We start from the raw sequence: 23,078 nt of genomic DNA, 5'->3' as shown, positions 1-23,078 counted from the left end.
CTGTTTCTCTCCTGAAAATATGGGTCTTGGATCTGAAGCAGCACTGTGGGTGCAGTTACAGTTTGGGAATGGGAAAATGCTCTCCAGTTTCAGTTCCAGTGATTTTTGTGCTGTTATTTCACTGTTAAGGCTGAGAATAAGTGCACATCCCTGTTCTTTCTAATCTGTTAATGACATAGGATTATGCTCCCTCAAGGTGACAGTGCTTTGGTGCAGGGTAGGAGGCAGTGGTGCCCACGGGAGCTATTACCCATAGTGGGCAACAGGGAACCAGCGCTCTGCCAAGTCAGCTCCCATCTAACAGGTCATGTTCAAATATGTGTGGATGTCGACAGATTACTTCCAGGGCCAGCTCTGGGGTGGAAGTGGTATAGTCTCTGTCTTGCAGTGTGAAACCTGAGGAAATAAATCTGCCTGGGACCCAAGCTGGCTCCATGCACATCCATGGCAGGTGTGTCTGTGCTGTAGTTGTTTTCAGAAGTCAGTACAAGCATAATGAAGTGGCTTTGCATGGAGAGAGCAGTGGTCCTGAGCAGCCCGTGTTCCTCTAAGTTGCCTGATTGGACCAGCCTTATTCCTCAAGAGCTACATCAGTACATAGGCATCATGCTTTCTAGCTTTGTTGTTTCTTGATATTTTTTTCATTTGTGGAATGAATTATGCTGCAGGTACATGGGACATCTCCAGTTCAAAACCAGGCTGAATCCCTTAGTAGTTGTTAGTTCAGATGCAGTACAGTTTAAAAACAATAACAACAAAAAACCAAAACAAACAAACAAACAAACAAAAAACCAACCACAAAAAAGCTTATGACATATGGTTGCAACCAGAACCCCTAAGACTTCAGACGGGGACACATTGGTATGAGGGGGCAGAGCTAAAAACTGAATCAGTTCTATTAACATGAAAAAAAGCATCAGATGAATGGTTTTAGCAGACTGGTGAAGAATAAGTATGAGAATTTAAGAACTTCTGGAAAGTAACAAGCAGTTAAGGTAAATGCTTCTTTTTTCAGATTATTTTCTGCTTTTAGAGCTGTAAGCTTCCCTGGTTGACAGCCCAGAGGAATATTGATAGGTCCAGAAGGTAAACTGTCTGTCTTAACTGTGACAAAATCTTTGAAAGGAGACACAGGAATAATATCAGCATTTTCAGAAAGGAGAACAACACTCTAGAGTCCTGAAAATGTTTCAGAGAAGCTTCCCAGTGGGGATTTATGAGGAGTTTAAAGAGGCCATGTGAATTCACAGAAGAGAACTAGGTTGTCCTTTCTCCTTTCTGTAAGGTAGAGAGTTACCTGTGGGAAGCTGTTCTCCCAGTAAGCTGAGAAATTGCTTTAGGAGGTGAATAATTAATGTGAGGGGTGAGAGCATCATCCAGTGATGGGGCTCAGTTCCTGCAAGAAGCGATCACTTCCTCCGAAGAGCTGAAGACTCTTTTAGGGACAAGTGCTAGATGCATGGCTGTTGGTATTTGGGGCTCTTGTATAGCTGTTAGATAACACAAGATCTGATTGCATAGGTGAAAACTGAAATTAATCTTAAAATGTCCTACGAACAATCATTGCCCTGTGAAGTAATCCTCACTCAGGGCACAAGCAGAGAGCTCATAAAGCATGGCCAAAGAATGACACTTGTTAGTGTTTCGGAGGCAGGAGAGGTTGTTTTTTTTTTTTGTAATAGGTAATGAAAGTAAAATATGTCATTGTGGAACATGGAGATCCTGGAATACTAACTTTGACAAGCTTGGAGGCTTCTTGCAGATTAATCCCATGTGGAAAGCCAACTAATTCTCATATCAGTACCACACCCAGGAATTCAGGCTTTGGAATCAACCATGTATTTCACATGTGAAATGGAAAAGCCATTTTTCTGTTCACTTTCATGTTCTATAATATTTAAACCCATCCTTGCATGACATGCACAATCAAAATGTGTGTGACCAACGGCTGAAATATGTGGGTTTGTGTCTTACCGTATCTATGATATCATGAATGACTGCCTGATAACCTACAGCCTTAAAAATTATGCTAGTAATATTTTCACTGAGTAATGAAACCATTTTTTCAAGGAAAGAAAGGATTGTGGGGAGAAAGCAGGGAGAGAAGGACATTTTCAGCAGGTGCAAAAATAATTTTTACATCAGTCTGTGTACTTTATAAAAAGACACAAACACTCAACTTTTAAATTCCTGATGTGGACTTGTAGTGTTTGATCAAGGGATGTATATTGGTTACTTCCAATAATGTATTACCTGCCAGCTGTCAGCAAGGACATGGACAAAATCTAATATAGGGGAGTGACTCCTCTTCTGCCTTTAACTTTTCTTTATTCAGTTCTATTTCTTTCAAGAAATGCTTTAGCATGTTCTGTCAAAATGGATCTCATTGATGCTATTTTTTTCTTAATTTTTTTTTGCATATTCTATTATGAATTCAAATACATAGTGGCATCTACAGGTTCTTGACAAAATCAAATTAAGGCATACTGTGCTTGATGGACCTGTAAATAAAGAGTTTTACTTTCATCACTGTTTCAATCAATGAATATCCATCAAATAACAGGGGAAGAAAAAAGAATGCATTTTTCCTTCAGTTGTTCTGGGTTGTCTGAAGGATAGGGATGAAAATTTTTTTGTGGAAAAAATAAATTAAAACAATGTATTGTGCAGAGGTTTGGTGCAAGACTGTTCAAGGAAAGGAGAAGTGAAAACTTTACAGTCCCATGCAGTGACATGCTTTTTTTTAAAAAAAAATAGAGATAGATTTTGTGATAAGACTGTTGAAGCATGAATGTTTTACCTTCTTATAATACTTCAGTTTGTGAAGGAAGCTAAGATATGTAAAATTTGGTAACAGTTAAGCACTTTTTCAAAGATTGTTTGGGTTAGAGTAACTAACAGCTGTTTCTCAACAACACTGTTGCTGGGTGTGCAACCACACAGTTGAAGTCTTTCAGTTGTGCATTTTTTTTCCCCATATTCTAAGAAACCTGGTAGATTATGCAAGGCTTTTATTGCTCAGACTTCACTTGAGCTTTTGCAAATTCAGGTCTTAAAGTGCATACAATTCATTATGCTGAACACGTACATTTTCCTGGACTTTTGCAAATGGAAAAGGAAGATTTATTTCTTTCTGGGATAACTAGAAGAGCCAACCAGAACATTGCTGCACCTGGTAGCAGTGCCTCTGGAAGTAACAATTCATCCATGTATGCGTAGTAAGCTAACATCAGTTTGACGTGTTTGGTATGTCTAGCATCTACAGAGTAGCAGGATTTCTATTTCTCAGCAAAAATTCTAATATCTAATGCATATTCTTTATCTGCTGTGTTCTTACCTACTGTCAATTTATACCTTTGAGTGGTGGAAAATGGTCTTTATCAAGAAGACTCATTCTTTCCTCTTAAATTTTACATACTTGTGTGCCTGCTTTTTGTTTCTACCTTCTGTATTTTTATCCCATTTGGATTGAAACATACACTATTGTTTAATCATTCTTGCTTACAATTTTTTTTAAAGCCATGACTACTTCAGTTAATGATACCACTTCTTCAGAATGGATTTAAAAAAAAAAAAAAAAGAAAAAGAAAAAAATCTTCTGAAGCAGTTCCTCTATAGCAGACAATTTCTTGTATTATGTGGATATTCTGAAAGTGTAAAGCAACACAAATACAGTAATTTCTAGAGAAGTCCACATACAGGAGTCAGGATAACAACCCTTAAAGCACATGGCGAAAACCCAAATGACCACAACAGTTCTGACTTTATAGAAGTGTGAAGCAGAACCAAGTACAGATAGATCTACTGAAAAGCCTTTCAAATGTAATGTGGTACATGGGTGAAAGAAAACTGACCCAAAATTTCAGATAAGCTGCTTTGACTTTTTTTCTTTTTAACATTTTTTTTTTTTTCCTCAGCTGGTAACAAATTTTTACCTGGTCTGTTCTGCCTTTCCTGCCGGTTTTAAATTTGCTTCTGCCCTACCTTTCCACTGTCAACCAACAAGTGTTTCCTCTCTCCGTTGCTGGTATTTAATTTTCTGCTTGAAAACAAGCCACGTGGGAACACTTCAGATGCCTGTTTATGTAAAATGCTGAAACACATGGGGTGTCATCACTTCATGCATCAGGCAGCTGCTTATGTTCAGTGGGGTCTTATGGAGCTGTTCCCAGGAAATGTACGCAAGGTACCTGAACTCAGAATGGTTGTGTTTCTCTACTGCAGATCTCACAATGCTCACCCCTCCTTCCCCTGCAGCGAAATGGAAAAAGGATGAGGAGAACACTTGAAACCTTGGCATTTATTTGAAAAAGCCAAAATATATAGCTCTTATTTTTGCTGAGGAAAGCTTGTAAATCTGGGAAAGGAAATCCCAGAGACTTTGAAACAAGAAGGCAAATGAATTTTAGAAATATCTTGTTTAACAGCTTTAGCAATTTGAGGTGTATATACTCTCACAATTTAGCAGAAAGCATCTCTTCCATCAGCAGTATGATTTCTGTTGCTGTAATGAGCACTACTGTTCAAAGAAAGGTGCACAGACACCTTGGAAGAGGTTGAGCACCTGGGGAGGATGCTGTGAGAAACTCTGAGTGTTATTTTAGATAGGAAAGTACAGCAGTTGGAAATTGTGTCAGTACCTCTGAGTAGGTTTGGGGATCTGGAAGCTGTGGGAGTCTCTGTGCTGGGAATGAAAACGGTGCCATGTCCTGTGCTGACAGCACATTGCTAATTCCCTGTCAGCCCCAGGTTTCTTTGAAGTGACCAGGGGGACCCATGGTCGCATGAGACTCTGTGTGAACTGTCTATTCACTGCACCTTTTCTATCCTGCCCTTGGATGTTTCATTTAATTGTCTTCTGCTTGGATTTTGTTTAACAAGTCTGCCTGGCTATAGGAAATGATTTGCTAAATCTAAATACAAGTTAATATTGGTGTGTTTGTCATTTGTGTGGTATTTCTTGCTGTAACAACTAGTTTTTCAAAACTATGAGAGAGACAGTGACCATGTTTTTCACTATCTGATACTTTTCAACACGATATAAACATTTGTATTAAGGTCATAGTTTGAAGAATTTTTATAAGAGATGACATATAAAAGTGGATTTTTTGATAAATAATGGTGAAATATTCCTCAAGATCAAAGAAAGTGATACAGCTATTAATTTAAAATAACTTCATAATTATAATTACATGCTAATTTTTAATTTAGTCTTCAGTTCCAAAACAGCACCTAAACGTAAGAGAAGTTCAGGTACCTTGTTTTTCTACAGTCATTTGACTCTAGTTAAGGGACTATTTAGGAACAGTAGTGTACAGTAGTGAAGTTAATTGATCTGAAAAGGTGTTTGCGGTAATTTTATTGGTAACACTGAAAAAATTAATCATTTAAACCAACTTCTCCCAATTTGGGAAATTGTCCAAGTTGTTAAAATAGCGATAGCAGTAGATTTCAGAAGACAACAATTTGAGTCATCAAGCACAGGAAGAGGCATCCCCCTGTACACATGCCTCTGAAAGCTGGAGTTTTAAAGGTGTGTAAAAGCCGATGAGGGAAGTGGACAGGCTGGGGTAGTTCAGAGGATGTGAAGCCCTACACATGAAGCCCCCTTTAAAGGGCTCGACCATCAGCCATCTAAAGACAGTGAAAACCTTAAAAGCATTGTTGTTTCAGATTGTCAAAATTCAGTGCATTTTTTGGGGTAAGGCTAAGCTGCAGGCTTTAAAAGTCAGCACAGACCAACTCAAAGCCAATGCTTACAAGCAGCCAAGAGCAAAAAGAATACAAAGGTGAGTGTAGCAGGCAGTTTTGTGCTGCCTGCCGCTGATGGGGAGACTGATGGGAGCCCTTCTCACAGGGGGTTGCAGTACCAGAGCTTCACTGATTAAAAGGCCAGGTGTTGTGGGTGTGAGAACTTATATACTAAAGAGAAAAGAAGAAAATCCTGTGCAGAGAGTGTGCTTGAAAGGAAAGAAGGAGGGAGGCAGAGGGCTTTATGTCACATTTAAAACCAAGAATTTTATTACTTTGGAAAGTGTGCCCAACAAGTCATGTCAAAACAATGAAATGCTGTCTCTATTAAGTCATTATTTATGGATGACTTCGGGGCTTAAATTTCTGTGGCAGGAATTATTACAAGGATGTGATGAGTGCCAGTGTATTAAATTGCTGATTAAAAGTTGGGTTAGTTTTAAAATGATAGAACAGAGAGAAGAAATGTTGTTCTTTGGAGGTGGAGGAAGAAGAGAGGCTTGTGTAGGTTTTTAACAGCATAATGGCTTGTTTGCTAATAAGATTCTTGCTAATTTTAGTGCCATTACAGCAAATGCTGTGGTATCCATATAGGAGTAAGAACAATGCAACAAACAATAACTGCCAATTTTAGCTGCTTTGCACTCTTTCTCATGGGAATTTTGGATAGGCAATATATTCAGAAGCATCTGCCAACAAGAAACACCTTAAGAAACAGAATTCACAAACACCATGTATGATTTTGAACAAATTCTTTGGGTTTTTTTCTCCCTCACTTCCTCATGTAGACAGTACCTTTCCTTCCCCTTTCATCTTTGCAAGTTGACCAATTCCATTACTCTCTTTTTTTCTGCTGAGGTTGGTAAGCTGGTTTGATGCATTCAGCAGTCAAAAGTGCCGTTCTGTGTGCATTTGTGTTGGCTGAGTAAGCAAAATGAAAGAGGCTGACTGTGAAAGTGAAAAGGTGATTTACGCTGGTGTCATAGTGCTGCGCAGTAATAAAACACAGGGATTGTTGGACACACATTATATTGTACAATTATATAATTATAAACAATATAATTGGAGGCAGTTGAGCTTGAATGCAGCAGGCTGTTATTTAGCAATCATCTCTTTCAAGGCTCATTAAACGCAGATTTATACACAAAATAAAAGCTTTGCTCTATAAAGGCTAAATATGTAGTGGCATTTATTCCCCAAAACGTAATACATAGATCTAAAGCTGTCAACATCTATAATGGATTTAGTCAGTGGTTGTAAATGAAGTTGTTCAGTGGGTATGACAATACCGAGCCCTTTGCCTTTATTTAAGGCATTATTTCTGTGACTTCCTTTGTATGTCTGTTTTGGAAGGCCAAAGAGCCTGCATATACAGTTGTGAAGTTGCATTTTGAAATCTGACAGGCAGGGATGCTACAGATGGTTAAAGTGTTTTGAAAGGTAATGAAGTTCTCTTAAAAATCATTGGTATTTTGGGCCTATCTTAACCCTTTAAAATTGTATAAATCTGAAATAATGAATGAGCTTATGGGGAAGAAAAATAAGAAGCTGAAATATTTTGTTGCTGTTACCCCAAGTCATTTAGTTTTTTGGTGGGTTTTTTTACATATTTAATTTTACTACCTGAAGTAAAATAAGTTTTTATATTTAAAAAAAAAAAAAAAAGGAGAAGAATCATATGAGCTAAGAGGAAAAAAACCCACAGAAATAAGAACCTCCTAAGTTGCGAAGATCTACAACACATATCTACAACACGTACAGTCTGACTCAAACTTGTAATAGCTGACAGAAGTTTGGAACATAAATGTATACTTAAATGTATATAAGCTGAAATTTATGTGCTTAAATATCTTTTTTTAGGGTTTTTTTGAGTATCTAGGACTTCCTTTGACTTGTAAAGAGACTTGTGAAACAACAATATAAATAACTAAGAAAAGTTCTTGAAAGAGAGCCTGCAGGCCTCATACCTGAATATGGCTCTGCAAGAGTACTGCTTGGCACTACAAAGTATTTGACCTCTATGTGCTAGAGACACTTTCATATTTGTTTTCAATCTACATGTGAATTTTTAAATGCTCTGTTTTAATGCTCTTCCTGACATGTCATTAGCTGCAGTCTCATTTTGTAATTCTGTGCAGCGTGTTTTATTATCATTCCTTCTTTAAGTATTTTCCAGAGCCTGATAGATGCAAGTTTCAGCATACCTCTGGTTACGCATGATACAGCCACTGCATCACTGTTTCTACCATACAGTACCTGACCTTAGCAGTTTGCAGCTGTCAGCTTTTTAAGAAGTTTCTGCGTTTTACATCACTAGCTTTTACTTCACTACATACGGAATGTGTCTGCACAATAACTGCAGTTTACTTGAGTTCCCTTACGATGCTGGAAAATGTTGATTAGTATAGTATGAATTATTTCAGTTAGATGTTTTAAATGCATGTAAAGTAATGTGGTGTTGATGCCTTTAGCAACCGTGTCTTAGTTTTAGCCTTTGGTAACTGTGATGCAGAGCTGTATTTCAGAGCTGTTTTCCTTCCCCCACTTCTGCCTTGTTTGCTTATTTATCCAAATGTGTTAACTTGCAATGTTTCTCAGGGTCATGTTAGTGAGTTAACAAGGTCCAGCTTCTTGTAACACCATTCTAAAGCACTGCAGTCTTTTCAAAGTTTAGAGATAAAGCATTCTCAAATGCAAGGCATGAAATTCAAATGTTGCTTGGTAAGGCTGCTTTTGTTTGCTTTTTATTTGAAAAAAAAAAAAAACCAAAAAGTATTTTCTTAGTAATATAGGGACAGATGGTCTAGCATTCTTCACTGGCTCCATTGTAAATTGATCTTACAACATTACTACAATGGTTTGGTAGAGGGTTTTTTTGCTTTCTGTCTTTTATGCAAATGTAAATTCTTACACAACATACAAAGCATTGGAGATCAGATGCTTATTAAGTTAAAGAATTTCAGGTTTAAATCTTCAGTGGTGAACTATTGTTATCTGATAAGTTGCAGGAGTGCCTGAAGAAATCAGTTTAGTTGTGCAATTTCATTTTTTTGTGGACGTACACTTATATTTTGAAACTGTCAACTCATTTGTGTGTTCAGAATGACTGGAAACTACTTAAACAATCTAACTAGTTAGTCTCTTATTTTTGGGTAGTTGGTTTGGTTTGTGAGTTTGTTTTTGTTTTGTTTTGTTTTGTTTTCTTTTTCAGAAAACCATAGATAATGAACCTTAGCTGGAAACACCCTTGGAAAAGTTATATTGTTCATGTTCATTTTCTGTATTTCTGAGTGTATAAGCAGTGCATAACTCAGATCCCCAACCTTTCAACTTTTCAATATGTTAAACTCCATTTTAAAAGAAAATAATGAGTTATGTTAATCAACATTGCCTTTTTTTGTTTCTATCTAAAGTTCTCTCCTTTCAAATAAATTACAAGTGGTCTCCTGGTGTGCTGAAGAAAAGAAGTAACCCTTATCTAGTGCTTTATGGCATTTCATGGCTAGGAAACAGAGCAAAGAGAATGTTTATCTTGGTTGATCACTACAGTAGTGTGTGCTGGCTCATACGATGTGCAAAAAATTAAAGTTAGACCCCAAATCAAGAGCTCATCTTTCCATATGTGTTTTGGTTTTTTTTTGTTTTGGCTTCGAGTTACTGTCTCCTGATGCACCACTGCTACAACACAGGAGTTGCTGTATCACAGGGTTTTACCACTCTATGGTCTGTCTTATGCCAGAGAAGCAATGTCATGGGATTTCTCTTAAAATTCATGTTAGCAACCCCTCCCCAAAGTGCCTGGTCCCTTGGAAACCACAGACGGGGGATGTCCAACACAGGGATTCCACAGGGTCTTTCACTTTGCATGACTTTGGGTGTCTATCTGTCCTTTCTGTGACGGGGAGCAGTTTATCCTCCAGGACATCTAGTTTTGCTCTGCTTAGCCCATCATGACTGGCTTACTGTGAAGCTCTGAACAGGGGCAGAGCAGTGGCTGAACAAACCTGAGTCTTTAAGAGACAGTGTGATATCTGAACTGTTGCTGTTTCCCATACTTGAAACTTGAAATTAATGTCTTCTTTCAGACATTGTGGAGTAATAACCTAAGGTTGAGGGAATTACTACAAATTGTAACTTGAGGAAGTATAAAACAACACATATACTGTAAATGTAAAACAACCTTAAGGGGAAAATGCAATAATTCTGCATGCTGAATATTTCATATTACTCACTAAGTAAATTACTCTGTTTGCAAGTTTTAACTCTTTTAAGAAATCAGATGCTGGTTTGTGTGACATGCACATTTTTCTGATTGTATTCATATCAGCATTCATATAGTACATTTCTTACTCTTAAGGTCTAGTCCAAAGATAAAATGTCCCCTATTGTAAACAGCTGTACTGCAGACAGACAACACTGAGAGCACATCTAACTGGACTCATTCAAGGACCTTTTCCCTCATTAGTATTGCATAATTGCGTGCTGTGCACTGAAAGGTGGTGGTCTTTTGAAAGAAAGAACCAAAGAGAAGTTTGAATCATGAATTCCATCTTGATCTAAAAAGGAAATGTTATTTCAATTCTGTATGTGAGGAGACACAAGGCCTGAAATTAAAAGAAGAAAAATGTTGTGTATTAAACTTAGTGTGTGAATTTTCAAGGTATTTTTTTATCTAGATGCACATGTATCAATGATCAAATAGGTTGCTAATATATTTCCATTATACTCAGGTTGATTCATAAACCTTCCTCTAATCAAAAATGGAAATACAGAAAGGCACTATAGAATAAAAATGTAGTGAGCAATATTCCTAAAGATTTTTTTCCTTCAGTCTTTAGCAAATAGATGATAAAGATGTAGTATATGTGCCAGAGTTTATCCTGCCACTCACCTTTTAAAATGGTTTGAGATCTTCATAGGAAGAGGCTGTGAAAGCCCTTCTCAGTTATGGCTGTTACTAGGGCAGAGCCTGCTCAGACACCTGGACCATTCACTGAAGTCCACAAGATTTCACAGAATCACAGAATCATCTAGGTTGGAAAAGACCTTGAAGATCATCTAGTCCAACCATTAACCTAACACTGACAGTTCCCAAATACACCATATCCCTAAGTGCTATGTCAGCCCGACTCTTAAACACCTCCAGGGATGGGGACTCCACCACTGCCCTGGGCAGCCCGTTCCAACGCCTAACAACCCGTTCTGTAAAGAAATGCTTCCTAATATCCAGTCTAAACCTTCCCTGGCCATTACCTCTTGTTCTATTGCTTGTTACTTGGTTAAAGAGACTCATCCTCAGCTCTCTGCAACCTCCTTTCAGGCAGCTGTAGAGGGCGATGAGGTCTCCCCTCAGCCTCCTCTTCTCCAGACTAAACAACCCCAGTTCCCTCAGCCGCTCCTCGTACGACATGTGCTCCAGACTCTTCACCAGCTTCGTTGCCCTTCTCTGGACACGCTCGAGTCATTCAATGTCCTTTTTGCAGTGAGGGGCCCAAAACTGAACACACTAATCGAGGTGAGGCCTCACCAGTGCCCAGTACAGGGGTAATATCACTTCCCTGTCCCTGCTGGCCACGCTATTTCTGATGCAAGCCAGGATGCCATTGGCCCTCTTGGCCACCTGGGCACACTGCTGGCTCCTGTTCAGCCGGCTGTCAATCAAAACCCCCAGGTCCCTCTCTGACTGGCAGCTCTCCAGCCACTCTTCCCCAAGCCTGTAGCGCTGCTGGGGGTTGTTGTGGCCCAAGTGCAACACCCGGCCTTTGGCCTTATTGAAGCTCTTACAGTTGGCCTTAGCCCATCGCTCCAGCCTGTCCAGATCTCTCTGCAGAGCCTCCCTACCCTTGAGCAGATCAACGCTCCCACCCAACATGGTGTCATCTGCAAACTTACTGAGGGTGCACTTGATCCCCTCGTCTAGATCATCAATAAAGATGTTAAACAGGAGTGGCCCCAAAACCGAGCCCTGGGGGACACCACTTGTGACCGGCCGCCAACTGGATTTAACTCCGTTCATCACAACTCTTTGGGCTCGGCCATCCAGCCAGTTTTTTACCCAGCAAAACGTGTGCCCATCCAAGCCGTGAGCAGCCAGTTTTGCCAGGAGAATGCTGTGGGAAATGGTGTCAAAGGCCTTACTAAAGTCAAGGTAGACAACATCCACAGCCTTTCCCTCATCCAATAAGCAGGTCACCCTGTCATAGAAGGAGATCAGGTTTGTCAAGCAGGACCTGCCTTTCATAAACCCATGCTGACTGGGCCTGATCATCTGGTTGTCCCGCATGTGTTGTGTGATGGTACTCAGGGAAAAGCAGAGAGAGACCCTTCTGAGAATAGCAGGGGACTAAAGGAGCTGATTTCATTTCCTACTAATAATTAGAAAGACAGAGGTTTGACTGCTTCCAAGGACCTAGTGCAAACATTACTTCAAAGGTATTTAAGACATAGAATTAAGGAAATGTAAAACAAAGTGAAGTATAGCTCACAAATGGTGGATGGCCCAGTGAAATCAGCTTTGGATTATTTGTTTGAAAGCAGTGGATGCATTTAAGATGAGTTGGAAAGCATTGTCCAGCTGGCTTCAAGCTCATCTGTTTTAATGATTTAAATGTTCCCTAGAAAAAATGTTGCAATAGAAAACAAGTGATGCAAATCAGTAGAGAGGGCTAACTGTGTAACTTTGCTCTCATATGAAGGTGTAAGTGTGTGACCACGCAATTTGCTTGCAGGCAATATCAGAAACTTGATGGTCTTTAACAAGTCTATTAGAAATCTTCTCCTCCCCCTATCCTTTATTCAGCTCTTAACCTATTTCCTCTTTATATCATGTAACTATGCTGTGACAGTATTATTCCTGAGGAAATTTCCTGATGCATTATAAAACCAGGTTGTTGTTTTTTCCCTTGTGGCATGTAACACAGTATTAGTTTTTACTTTCTTGTTTGCACTTGGCTATGTGTCAACATGGCTTGCCACAAAACAAGCAAAACCATGGAAATAATCACCTCTCTCAACTTTGCTAAATAACTGCGCTTTTTTTTTCCCCCTCTTTTATATCCTAAAATATTGATGCCTATAATCCCTGCCCAAGGCAAGAAAAGGGTGCCTGCAGGATATCTTTTGCCATTCAGGCACTGCTGTAGCACCTTATCCAGTTAATGGAAGTTCTGCCACTCAATTAACTGTAATTGGGATTGAGCCTTTGCTTACTGACCTTGTTCTGATGTGGTGGAATTTCCTGCACCCCTACAACCAAGGGAAAAAAAGGAAGGCCAACGTTAATATAGATTGCATAAAAAAATCAATGTCAGGTGTTATAGGTTAAATGTTCCTGACTTGCATATCTTTTCCTAGCTTACCCTGAAATCAGATCTCTTGTGTTGCTTAAGTGGAGTCAGTGAAACAATTTAAGTCAGTAACGGTGGATTCATGTTTTGTGCTTCACTTCAGAGGCAATTAATATAGCATGCTACAATTTTGTACACCAAAAGATGTAGATTGTGTATTGTATTATCTCAAAGTCACAGTCAGATAATAAAAATTCATGCTATATTGCTGTCATGCTAGTAGAGTTGAAACTTGATCTGTTTTCTTTTCAAGAACAATATTAACATTAGCAATGTTTTACTACATTAATAAGGGTTGGAGACCTCTAACTTCTGCTTACTTTCTAGTGAATGCGGGCTGCTAGAGTTTTGTTTGCCTGGTTTTATAGCTCAAGAAATTTCACCAGAACTTCTAAATATTAGTGAATATAAGAAAACTATATACTTGACAGCTATGATTTTCAGAGAGCTGATTTTATAAAAATACAATTAATATAATGGTACTGTTGGCAGAAAACAGCCCCTTCATCTCCATGACAGTCCTTAATATTTCTTTCTATTTCTCCTCTTTTTAATTTACTCTCAGAAGGAAATAATATGTAGAAAGGAGCAAAGACAGAAAGTGGAAGGAAAGGAATAAGGGTGTGTTTTCCTTTCTGGTCTTTGCAGATTTCTTTAAGGGGCACCGTAAGAATTTGTATGTACAAATCTTTTACAATCAGTAACATTCATGGGTTTTTTGTAAAACTTTGAGATACTTCTTCCAACTAAATGCTGAACCTCAGTGAACACTCTGTATAAAGATTAAAATGAGATAGGCTACTGATTGGGAAATCTAAGTTATCCATAAGTATTTGAATTGTAACAAAAAGCAAAAAGAAAGTTGTGGGATGCTAGGCTCTCTGTGGTGACAAAGTGCTTTTGGTTCTTCCCCACAAAAATCTGTGGCTTGTTAGCCTGTTCTAAAGAGGGCAAGACTTCATCATGGATGAAAATGTATTGCTTCATATTCAACAGGTCAAGTTTTCTTCAGACTGAGGCAGAATTGTGGCTTGTGGACATCTGATGTGGTAGGTAAGTTGATTTTGACACGTTATAATAGTGCCATGTGACAAATATTAATCTTTATTCTGCTAGTGTAAGTACAAACTATAGATGTATTATCTTACTTATTTTGCATTTACAGTGGTGAAAGTGTAAATCCTTTCACTGTCTCCCAAATGACACTTCAAAAACAAGGTTTAAATTATTATTAATGACTTTTTTATTTGGAAATGATATACAGCAGGAGAAAAGTGAGCAAAGAAAAGTAACTTCAATATACTTTATTTCTTGAAATAAGGTGGCAAGATATTTTAGTGTGAAAAAGGATATTTCTGCTTGTGGGGAGACAGATCAGAAAATCTGGTACAATTGATGCATAGTCCATACGTTCATAGAGTAATAAATAACTATTTGGATATAGTAATAGTCAATGGCACTAAATTACTTAGTCGCACTCTTTTCTCTTCAGCTATTTAATCAGCTGGGCAGTGTTGTAAAGAAGGTATCCAAGTATGTCACTAATACATAAGAGAGGCTAAAGTAAGTAGAGTTTTATATTATACTGTTCACTGAATTTTATTATTCATGGCAGTTGTTTAATACTTAGGGCATAGATCTACAAGGCTGTTTGGTCTTACAGTCATGAAATAGTGGTGTTAACCGAGCAGGAGTTTTGCTTACCCTGGAGTATGTGAGGCTGCTCCAGTTCCAGAGAAACAGTGGAGAGAAATCTGAAAGGATTTTATGTAAGCTTGCATGAGGCTCTAGAAACCCTTTGTTGCAGGGACATCAACTGTGGAAATGATTACTGGAAGGGTTGTGGCAGTTAGGCAGTTGGGGGTGTCCTGCACTACTTCTGTCACTCAAGCAGATGCATTGTGGAGAAGTATATTTAATTGGATATTGTTGATCTGACAAACAAAGTTGAACTGAATCTTGCAGTAGAAATTTCTAAGTATGCAAAAAAAGAAATGGAAACGACAAATATTAGTTTGTCACCTCTGAAATCCAATTTAGGAGACTGCTTAATCATGTCATTTTTCAAGTCACAGGGTAAATTTTTCTGAAGTAATCTAGACAAGATATATATTCCTGGTAGGATTTTGAGTCCTATTTACAATACATGTTGTTGTCTACATTCAGTGTTTTATGGTTCGGATTTAAAAATGAGGGTAGGAAAAAGCGTCAGTGCTTTCTCTACTAGTCTGAACATGATAAATTTCTAGAACTCTGTTTGATATTTCTGAGTTTTCTTTTTATGAAGCTGTGTAGGAGGGAGTTTAACTCCATTCGGTCTGTTTTACTTCCATCACTTCTTTGCAAGATATCAAATATGTTTGGGGTTTTTTAACTTGAATTTTTTCATTCATTTTGGTACTGACCATCAAAGGCAACCAGTCCAACACTGGGATGATGACATGACAGTAAATTTTAATAATAGGAAATGTAAAGCATATAATAATATTTTTAACATCAGAACAGTTTGCCATCTAGACCTATGTATTGTACATGGATTGAATAGCTTGTAAAATGTCAGTATGTTTGGATTTATAGTTCAGAAAATCATTCCTACCTAGATAAAATGAAACCTTAGTTTAACTTTGTGTGTGTGTAATACCATGAGATAAATCATACAGGCAGATACTTAATGTGGTCTGATCATGAATTCCTCAAATGAGAGGTGCACTCGTATTGCGGGAGTGCATGAGAGAAACCAGTTGCGTGTATATGTTGTGTAGGTGTGATTGGTAACACTGGATCAAATTTATATATTTTTCTATTGCTATGGTGCCTTTTATTATGGATTGGATAAATCAGCTTTTACTTGCTTGTGGGAAGCAGAAAAAGTAAAAATGGTGCTGCAGAAATATGTGGATCATTCCTGTCTTGCAGAAATGGAAGGATTCATCTCAGCAGAGGACACTCCACGAGCTCATATTTTCAGAAGAGGTTTTCATCTTTGTGTGTGTGTATCTCCTCTGTATCATAATAGATCTAGGCATTTTATAGATAGATCTTTCCTTAAAAGAGGCTACAGTTACAGGGTCAATTTTTCCCTCACTGTGTCAGGAGCAAGTGTCCAATGTTTTGGAAGGTCTTGATCCTGAGAAAATGGAATATAAATTGTGCTGCAGGCTGAAACTGGAAACACGAGAGTGAGAGAATAACAGTCTGTGGCACACACACACAATGCTGTCAAGCCATGGAACACACTTAAAATTTTTCAAAGTAACATTTTTAATGTCCTAAAAAAAGAAGAAAAATCATGAAAATAGATGTCACCCAGTGGATTTGATGTGTATATAGCTTATTATGTGGGAGAGGGATGGAGAGACTTTTTTTCTTTGCTGAAAAAGGAAGGCAGGCACAGGCAGCTGGCTCAGGGAAGAAAATTCCAGCAAGTTGGAAATGTGGAGCTGAGAGGGAGATAAAGAGCCGAAGAGAGCTCAGTGTTACAGGTGGTAGTGGAGGAGCTACAATGAGAAGGTGGTGGGGATGGGAAAGTGAAGAAATACGATTAAAAACATCCTTCGTTATCCCTGTCTCAGTGCATTGAGCTTCTCTTGTTCCTACTGCTTCATTACCTGTTGTGATGGTAGCTCCCTCTCTTGATTCGTTTTGCTTTAATTACTGCTTGCATGGCTTGAACAGAGCAAAAGGACAAAGGGGATGAAGTCGGAGACATAGAGGCCAGGTTCAGACAGTTCCTCTAAAGATGTCAGAAGAGAATCTAATCTGCTGAAGGTAATTGTGAAAAGTTGCTTATATGTTAGGGGATAATGCCGGTAACTGGTGTGTTTAGAAAATGAAGGAGCACCATACACGTATAGTTCAAAAGTATAGGAGACACACTGAATAAGGAGATTCTACAGTGAACATGCATTATATGTAGAAGAAGTCAGAGAAAATTCACCTTTAAAAACTAGTCATCACAAGATGATCTTCATCTTTATACATTTTCATTTTAAAAAAAGGTTGCCATAAAGTGTATCCTGTTGAACCTTGATTTTGTTTTTCTTGGCTTGGTTTTTTTTGACACAGCGTCCTTAAAATGTTTAGCATGTGTTAACAAGAATAACTGAACTCATGAAGGGATTTAGACATATCTAGTTTTTATTTTTAATGGTACTGTTAAGTTTGTTTTTTCTTATATTATAATAGGAAATCTTGTAAATTACTGTGTTTCCTGCATTCATCACAGTGTGAGAGAAATACTCCTGAAGAGGGGAGATAACATAACTTTACCTTTTGTTAGTCCCCACCCTGCTACCTTGCTACTGTGGTTATTCTGAGGATTCTTTGAGTTTGGCTGACAAGTTGCTTGCTGACACCATGACTTAACAAATCACCAGGTTCAGAGTCTTGAGACATTAATGAGTTTTAAGCCTATGCTGAAACGCTCTTTGCTGAATAATCACATAAGTGTGAGCAAAAATAATAATGTGGCCTTAACTGTTATTGTAAAACTTAATTTTGTGTTAAATAGTCAGCATTTGAAAATTGAATACAGTTTAAAAGCTCTAGCTTTTACTTACACATATATGTCACATGTATACCTCAAAGGTTGAGTTTGGAAGCATTACTGCTAATAGCTCTGGGGAAATGTCATTGAACAGGTTGCAGGTTGCTACCAACACTAGGTCATTATCCTTTCTGTGCTCTTTCATTAGTTCACGGTAGGAAAAAAATGTCACATGCTATGACATTTTGGTGTAACTTGAGAAATCAGCATGTGCAAACAAATGTAATGTTTGTTGTCTGTAACTGTATTGAAATTTCCCTTCTGCAGCCAGACAAGGAGAGAGCACAACTGTGACACCATATGTGTTTGAAAGTGCGTAGTCTCACAGCGTGGCTGATGTGGCATGTGACAGGACAGTCTTTCCCAGGGTGGTTGTTTTTGTGGATAAGGCTTTCCTTGACCTGCTGCCTCTCTTTGATGCCAGATCTCTCTTGCTAACCTCAGAGGAAGGGATGGGAGAACTGGAAGCTCAAGTCCTTCTGAGCTTGTGGCATTTATTTTGTGAGACAGTTGAGATCAAGTTCATTTTGTTAAGCTGCTCACCCATAATGGATCTGTCACAGTGGCTTGACAACGTATTTGTATCCATTTTGGACAGCTTTTGTTGCTCAGCGCTCTCCCTGTGAAAGTTCCCAGCAGACTACTCAGATTTTATGTTGTCAAATGGTAACCTCTCCTCTCCCTCTCAGAATACATCTATCCTTTCCATAGATTTAATAGGCAGTGGTCTGTTCCAGCCATGCTTTACCTTTGAATTGGTATCAAGTAACTCAGAGCACCTCTTAATTTGACCCCAATTTTCTCTTGTTCAGCTGGCATGAAGATGGCACAGCCAAATAATGGAAGGTATTTTGTGTCAGAAACTCTGCTCTGTTTTTTTTCTAGAATTAAAAATCTGCTTGCGCTTCTGGTTTATTGGTAATTTACAAACCGTTGTTGGTTTGCTTCTGATGTAAAGACGTGGTGGGAGTGGTGGCAAGGAGAGTAATTGTATTTCACAAACTGAAAATCCAACCTTCCTGACAACTGTGTCTGGGAAACCAAGTTAGTTTTCAGAGACTGGAGCTGCTAATAACCCAAGAAATAAATGATTGCTTTTTCACGTCCAACCACTAATGCTGAAATTATGTAAGTGTATTTAAGTCTAAGTTCAGATTCAAAATTGTGTGTCTTTTATTCTGGTTTAGACTTAGTTGAATCTGAAATATAATTTCAGTCTTAGTGGAGCAGGAGGATGTTCTGTCCTCCCCCTTTCTCGTCCCCCAACAAGAGAATTTTTTCCATTTCAAATCACCTAATAAACCTGCAGGAAGGCATCCATTTTTAAATATAGTAAGCTGAGCTACAGTCTTTACCAAGGTCTGGAGAGCCAAGTGAAAATGAAACCACTGATTCTCTCTACTAATCCATCTCCTGGGTCTATCCTGTTCAGATTTCTTTTCTTTCTTTCCCCTCCTGTTCCACCTACCTCCCCTTCAGTGCTGCTTTTCCTTTAACAGTAGTTATATAATGCTGATTCTCCATCAGGATGGATCCTATATAGTGTAGCTTATATAGGTATTAGTAGATCTGTGCAAATCCTTAGGCTTTCAGTTAACCTTAGAGACTTGTCTCCAAGCTTGAGTTCAAAAGAGCAGTGGCTTCCCTGGAGAGTGCTGGCTGCCGCAGCAGTGCCCCGATTCCAGGTCGGCGCTGCACCATGCGTGAAGTTTAGGTTTAATAGGATGTCCTAGTATTTTCTTCGTTCATCCTACACAGCCCCATTTCTAATAACATAGCATCTGATCTGCTCTTTTTGTGTTTGCTGAGGCACATAGAAATAATAATACTGGTCAAAGGGTAAAGTTTTAAGGGGTATTTCTTTTAAAAACAGACAAAAGTTCAATGAATTCTGCCATCAAAGTGTGGCAGTTGAAAGTTAACTATGAAGAGAGAGTGAAGCTCACTTCATTCTCAGCCAGGTGCATTTAGCAAAGCTGTACTCTGGAGACTTTCTTTTTCACTCATGAAACTTATGGCAAGAAATAAAAAATTCTGTACCTGGTGCTTCTTTGTGGCATGTTTGTTTGTACCATTCTCTCCCAGAGCTGTCCATCTGTGGCTTTCTAATTTGCACAGTATCTGTATACTTGTTGTTGGTCTTCCATTACCTCCCCTTGTAAATACATGTGGGAGAGAGGGAGGGCATTTGACAAATCCACTGCTCTTCTGAGACCTTTGCAGCACTTCCAGTGTGTGTGTTAATTGTAAAAGCTGAAATGAAATATCTTGGGCTGCACTGACCTCATCATCTGGTTTTCAGATAGCGTATCCATCGCATAATTCCTCTTAGAGATAAATTAAAAATGCCTGTAGAAAAGATACAGTCTGGATGTAATAATTAAACAGGTGTTAAGCAGCAGCCCATTATTCATGTATCAGGCTTTTGTACGATAACTTTTTTTATCTTTTTATTACTGCTTAAAGAGAGACTTGAATGAATGCCATCTCCAGCTGTCAAAGGCAAGAGTTGAGTGATGGGAGACAAACCTTCTGAAAGGGACCCACCATCAGCAGGGCGGAAGCTTCCTCTAAAGCAAATCAGTTTTAGTAGTTGTTCCCTCCTTGATAGGCAGTGCTATTTACATTTTTTGGCTGAATGCCGAACGAACTCTGAAGGAGCAAAAACCTTCTGTGGGTGCAAGGTATGGATGGAAACAGTACTGCTTTTCTATCAGTGATGTTTAAAACCCATTTTAGTTATGTCTACAAGACAAAATTGGCAATTCTGTGGTGAAGCAGCGGTGTATCAGAGACTGCAGCTGACAGACCACTGAAACTAAAGATTATTGGGAGGTCTCAACCTTGCAGACAAGCATGTGTGCAAAAATTCCGATTTCATTTTTAAAAAGCAAGGTGAAGACAAAACCAGGGCATTTATTTAGTGTTGCAGTAAATTCAGGTACTCAACAAGCAATTTCTGTAGCAAGCTTACAATTTTCTACATAAGGACAGTGGCCAACCTTGTTGGGGTTTTTTTGGCTTGGTTTTTTTTTCCCTTTCTAAACTGCTTCTCATGAAATTATGATCACTTGCAATTTGGGAGCAAAATACTGCACAGGGAATGAAAAGCCTCAGCTGCTGTTGCCAAATGAAATAACTGTGTCTAAAAGGACTCTGCCTAGATGGCTGTGGAGCACGCTGGCTCTGTGTTTGCTGCGCAGGTGAAAGTAGAGCCTGGAGCCTGAGTAATATGTTGGTTTCCTGAGCAGTCAGTGGCTGGAGAGATTTCAAATGCTTGATTGTCTTCAGAATGAAACCTTTCTGCACAGGATTGATAAATATTACTTTAACTCTTTGTGTGAAATAATGGCAACGTTAGTGGAGAAGGGCCTGTTTCACAGCTGTGATTGTGCTATCGCTAGTCAGCTGTGTGTCATGGCCACTGGATTATAAGCAATTTGGGGTAGATAAAACGTCTGCCATTGTGTTTTGTATTGTGGCTGGCACAATGAGGCCCTGCTGCTGCCCGGCTCTGCTGGGAGCTATCAGTCTGGGAAAATTATAACAGCTAGAAAATTTTGTAAAATGCACTGACAAGATGTTCAGATATAAAGGGTACTAGATCAGTGTGAAGCTGAAAAAACTTCTGAGACATTTCCTGGTTAAACATTTTCTACTCATCTCCATTGTTTCATCCCCAACAAAAATTTGCTTTCTCATAAAAAACCATGCATTTCTTTCTTTCTGTAGAGAATAAGTATCACTGCAAAGTCAAAATCAGACCTTGTTCAAGATAGATATTTTTTCTGCTCCCACTTTCACATTGTTGAAAACATGATTTTAGTTCAATATTATGCAATGTGGAAACATCAACAAAAAAGAAAGAGGAGCATTTTGTGGTTTTCAGATTTTTTTTTTTTTCTGAAGCAACTTATGTTACTCCCCATTTTATGAATGGAGTCTCAAACACCCTAGAAATCTTTGTTCTTTGAAGATGTTTTCTTTTTTATGAAAATAAGAGATTCCAAGGTGGAAAATTGGTTAATTGATTCCAACATTTCTTTTGAATCTTGAAATATTTAGGATTGTCATCAGTACATTAATGAGCTTCTTCCTTTCAGAAATGTTTCCTGTATTTATAAAACAAGAACTCACAAACTTTTTTTATTGTTGGGATTATCTTTTGTAAAAAAAAAAAAAAAACAAACAAAAGACAAGAACAGTGTAATTGCTTCTTCGTTATCGGGAGTTTACAGTTTATCATTCTCTTGAATTTGCAATGTGGTTTTCTTCATTGATATCATAATGTAAAGCTGTGAGTCAGCAATCAGAAATATTTTCAATATTTTCCTTCTAAAACATCTAGATTCTGATATCTGTCTTTCCCATATACCACTCCAGATGACTGAGAATTTGAATAAGAGCTAAGTCCTTTTATCCCCTTGTAGTGTCACTTGTTGACTAGCTTGGGTGGGACCACAGCAGCAGTTTAAAAGAACCTCCTTTTTCCTGTGACCGGCAATGCACCAGTGTGGGGATTTGGAGGAGACTGAATGAACTGATAATTTTTTTTTCCATAAGAAAAAAATGTGAGTACAACTCAATAAAATGGAGTGGTTGACATCAGTTATGTGATTTCCTTAATAAAGTCTCTGACTTCTCTGGGCAAGGACAGTGCTGGAAGCACAAGTCAGGGTTAATTACTTGTAGCATCCACCCACGATTAATACAGTTGGGGAAGGAGAGGACCTGCGTAACTTTTTTCTTTTTTTCTTTTTTTTTTTTTTTTTTTGTCTTAATGAAATTAATTCAAGTAATCCAGGTCCCTCTCTTCTAGGACTAGAAGTCATCAGTACCAATGAACATCCATGTCTTTTGTTCTGACTTGGGTATCTGCAGGAGATCACTTGCAAAATCCCCACAGCTGGGAATGATTGGTGGTAGGGAAAACAACAGTTGCCTATCTGAAGAAGGGATATATTGCAGCCTAACTGTAGTTAAATATACACTGTCTTTACCAGGAACATTTCTCTTAGCTAACGTTGTCTCCCACATGTACTTCAAAGGCTGGAGATACTGCAGTTTGTGTTATGTTTCTTTTCCTCTGAAAGGTTTCAGAATATCTATAGCACGTTCTAAGAAAAAAAAAAAAAGTGACATTTAAATATATCCATGATTTCAGTATATTTCAAGTATTTTTAAAGCCTGCATTTTGCAGTCAGTGTGGCTTTGTTTACTACAATATTGTTAGCAGAGACTGAATTTGAGCATTTTGGTTTGAAGAGATGGAAAGGTTTAATACCCTCCTTTCTTTGCCTTCCAAAAGACTACACTGCTTTTAATTAGCTGTAGTCTCTTTGCTAAGTAGAATGAAATTGCCCAGCTGTGTAGAAGCCCTGGGCCAGCAGTAGGTATTGGAATCTGGAAGCACCGAGACCCTCTTTCCAACAAAA

At 38.4% G+C, this 23,078-nt stretch overlaps 1 protein-coding gene across 13 annotated transcripts in view; it reads left to right on the top strand.

Annotated features, from left to right (window-relative positions):
- LOC141923446 (poly(rC)-binding protein 3-like) overlaps positions 1-23,078 on the top strand; it is a 547,877-nt gene that overhangs the window by 196,143 nt on the left and 328,656 nt on the right. For 10 of the 13 annotated variants that reach the window (XM_074824780.1, XM_074824789.1, XM_074824799.1 and 7 more), the window contains exon 3: positions 14,094-14,150. The exons of 1 other annotated variant lie outside the window; for it this stretch is intronic. The gene's annotated coding sequence lies outside the window, so the exon portion shown is untranslated. Of the gene's footprint in view, positions 1-14,093; positions 14,151-14,589; positions 14,661-23,078 lie in introns of all 13 variants that reach the window. 2 more of the 13 variants (XM_074824670.1, XM_074824678.1) reach the window with 2 other exon arrangements.

The sequence above is a fragment of the Strix aluco genome, chromosome 1, assembly GCF_031877795.1.
Source record: "Strix aluco isolate bStrAlu1 chromosome 1, bStrAlu1.hap1, whole genome shotgun sequence".
In the NCBI taxonomy this organism is placed as follows: Eukaryota; Metazoa; Chordata; class Aves; order Strigiformes; family Strigidae; genus Strix; species Strix aluco.
The sequence above is the reverse complement of the archived record's forward strand: the minus strand, read 5'-3'. Positions and strand labels throughout refer to the sequence as shown.